General features: G+C 50.2%; 1 pseudogene; it reads right to left on the reverse strand.

Annotated features, from left to right (window-relative positions):
• Positions 1–290: 290 nt before the first annotated feature.
• On the reverse strand, positions 291–3,353 carry LOC149450312 (F-box-like/WD repeat-containing protein TBL1XR1-A pseudogene; annotated as a pseudogene).
• Between the last annotated feature and the right edge of the window lie 293 nt (positions 3,354–3,646).

Here is a 3,646-nt window from a genome sequence, read left to right on the forward strand (position 1 = left end):
CCGGCTGAAAAAAATTATACCAAGATGATGCCTGCAGCTGCAGGCATCACCCTGGTATAACCATTCAAAGTCCAGTGATGTACCAGTACGTCGCTGGTCCTTGTTGGATATATATGCTATGTTCTTTTTTTCTTTATGCAGCCTGTGGGCTGAATGAAAAAAAAGAGAAGAAATCTGTGCCAGAAAAAGTGTGTGGTATGCCCACCATTAGAAACCTCCCTGCATCCACCCACTTCTAATGGCGGGCACACATGAAATGTGCCAACAAATATAAAATGCAAAGTCTAGGTCTATAAAGCAGCTACAAGATCCTGAGTCAATGATTGCTGTCGCTGACACGGTCCTTCCAGGAAGCTGGAAGGAGATAGGCACGGCTAAGTAATTCGACTTATTAAGACAGGTGGGAGATACAGCAGAAAAAACAGAGGCACACTTACTCAGTTTGGCAGGGCAGGAGCGTACCACATGACCTGCTCCCCCGCAGTACAGAGATTGTTTGCCCGACGTCTCTGGCGTTCTTCAACCGTTAATGACGGTCGCGTCAATCCCAATTGCACGGGTTCGGGCATCTCGGTGGCTTCCGGGTTCCGATTCCCAACAGGAGAGGTAGACTGGAACGGAATGCTAGGTAGTACCCATGTTGGTCTCTGACCCTGGCTGGACCTAGCGTTCCCGCAATCTGCAGTCAATCTGGACGGCCAGAGTTATGAGGTCTTCTAAGGTATCGGGTATGCCCACTCTGGCTAGTTTGTCTTTAAGTGACTCGGATAAGCCCATGCAGGGCTGCATCATTCCAATGGGTGTCCCCCATCCAACGTCTGAACTCCGAGGCGTACTCTTCCGCTGCTCAGCGACCTTGTCTGAGTGTATGCAGGGCTGTTTCAGCCGATGCTGCCCGCTGCGGGTCGTCATATAACACCGCCATTGCTTTAAAAAACGTTGTTACCGAATCCAGATGTGGATGGAGGATCTCGAGTAGTCGGTGGGCCCAGCCCTGGGGTTCATCTTGCAGTAGGGATATAATGAACCCCACCTTCACAGATTCTGCAGAAAATGTCCGCGGCTGCAGCTCAAAGTATAGTTGGCATGCATTGAGGAATGCCCTGAATTTTCCTCGATCCCCATTGAATCGTTCTGGCATCGGTACATGGGGTTCCGGTGGAGGCATTGAGACCATTGCTCCGACAAGAGGTTCCGAGGGGTTCCTGGTCGAAGATGGAGTAACCGGTTTCTGAGATGTGGATGCCGGCGAGGCTAGCGTCTGAATACGACCTTCCAGATGTGTGTAACCCTCCTGTAGCATTTTAACCGCTTGGATGAGCGCCGCCAGATGTTGGCATATATCGTCCAGCGGGGATGGTCCTCTTCCAGGCTCAGTCATGGCCGTATGGTTCTGTCACGATCCACCCGGCGGTATCTCTAGCAACCCACAGAATGGGATTCCCCAGGGTGCGGGGTCTAAGCCCCAGTCTGCTTATTCACCAAGGACCCTGATGGTGGGGATGGACTTGGAGCAGACTGAGACCAGGTCGGGACTCCTGAGTACACCCGACTGTGGTAGAGTGAACCACCGGAGGTATGTATCGGAAGAGAGCCTGATGTGAAGAGGCTGGCAGACCTGGGCAGTGGTGAGCGGATCCATGCAGGATGGATGGATGACAGAGTATGTGTAGCGTAGTCAGGCAGGCCGGGTCGGTAACAGCAGAGGCAGAATGGTACAGAGCAGCAGACAGAGAGTAGTCGGGTCACAAGCCAGGTTTCAGCAACAGGAGGTCAGGTAATCAGGAGTAAGCAAAAGAATAGTTAGACGAGCCAGGGATCAGAGCAGGAGACGGTCAGCAGAGGTCAGGATCAAGCAGGGTCGGCAACAAGGTATCTCACACAGGTACAGACGAGCAGGGAACAAGGAATGAAGACCATACGGCAATGTGAGCATTGCATGAGCTGGTTTAAATAGCCCGCCCAGCGCCAACAGGTGCGCCTGGGTCCTAGTGCCTGTCCGGCCATCATTGGTGACAGGCGCACCAGGGTCCTAGTGCCCACCTGCCTGTATGTCTTGTTGGGATCCTACAACTGTGCAGATTCGTGCGCTGTGGTGATCTCTGGGATTCCTGACAAGGGCCCTTAAACCCCTCGTGTATTTTATTGTATTGTTACTGTACTGTCCCATGTATTGTCTCCCATTGTAATGTACAGCGCTGAGTAAACTGTTGGCGCTATATAAATACTGTATAATAATAATAATAATGTCATCAGAACAGGATGCAAGAAGGTCACCAGTGGGATCCCACTTTATTGCGGTCACTTCATTTGTGTGTCCCTGGAATGTGTTTATTGGCCTGTCTTGTCCCAATTTGCAGACATGAATGCACATATCTGTACTGCATGATGCAAACGTGTTGTTACTTTGCCAGTCCACATCTAACGCTGGTGCCGTGTGAAAAGGAAACTGTTGTTTTGCCCCCCCTGTGTGTGCGTCCCAGATTATGGTCGTCTTGTCTACGCCTGCACTTTAAATAATATTTCCTTTCTTGTCCCATTTCTTGTCCCATTTCAAGGCAAATAGGCAAATAGGTCCTTTGTGTTGCCCCAAGGTGCTTGCAAGGTTTCCATCTTCTGTCCAGATTCTGGCAAAGCCATCATAGGATCCAGTTGCTAGAAGTTTTCCTTCACTATTCCAATCTAAGGATCCTTGTTACTAGGACCATCTTGTCCCCCCCCCTCGTATACAGTGTCTAAGGACCAGCTGTGTTGAAGCACTAGTGCTGTTTTCACTGAGATTCCATATCCGTGCCGTCCAATCACCTGACCCTGATGCCAATAGATCACTAACTGGGTTCCAGGCACAAACCAACACTTCTGATTCCTGACCACGTAATACTACTGCTTTGCTAGATGGGATTTCTACATCTCCATCAACTTCCATCCTATCAGTGTGGTTATCTGCCAGTCCCTGTCCTCCATTCTCTTCCCCGTTTGCTGCATTTTCCCCATTCTTCGCAGGTGGCTGCTGGTTGTTTGCCGTTGCAGCGGCTGCCTGTTGCTGCACAAGCTTGTCTCTGTATGCCTGCTGTCTTGTCTGTACCACATCAGGTATAACTGCATCAATCAGGGAGATTCCATCGTCCTCCCGTCACAAAGTGTGCCATCCTCATCAATGCTCACTTCTGCCTCAACATACTGCAATCCTTTGTGAATGATGGAAATGAAAGCAGCAGGTGGCACCAGGGCACCATTGATATTAGACCGGCTGATATGGCTCTCTATACCAAAAGTGAATGCTGAATGGGAGAATCCCGACTCCTGCAAGTATCGCTACACCACAAAGTATCCTCATCACGGCTTATACTCATCTTTATGCCACCTAAACCAGGACTTCCCAGCAAACTGAGAAAAGACACCTTTGCAACCTTTGACTTCAGATGTTATGGCAGTCCTTCCATGTGATGGCTGCATTAGTTTTCTTTCTTCAAGCCAATCACATCTTCTCGTCCGAAAGTCACACTCTAAAAGCCGGTATAGTACTGGAGCAAACAACAAGGGAATCTTGGCGCCGTGATGGAGGAACCGCGTGTGCCCCCGGATTCACCTTCCTTGGTTACACGTCCATCACTCCCGGGGCAGCGGCAGCCGGTAAGCCGCTTAT

Source organism: Staurois parvus, unplaced genomic scaffold (genome assembly GCF_062004578.1).
Source record: "Staurois parvus isolate SC_StPar_1 unplaced genomic scaffold, SC_StPar_1.0 ptg000575l, whole genome shotgun sequence".
In the NCBI taxonomy this organism is placed as follows: domain Eukaryota; kingdom Metazoa; phylum Chordata; class Amphibia; order Anura; family Ranidae; genus Staurois; species Staurois parvus.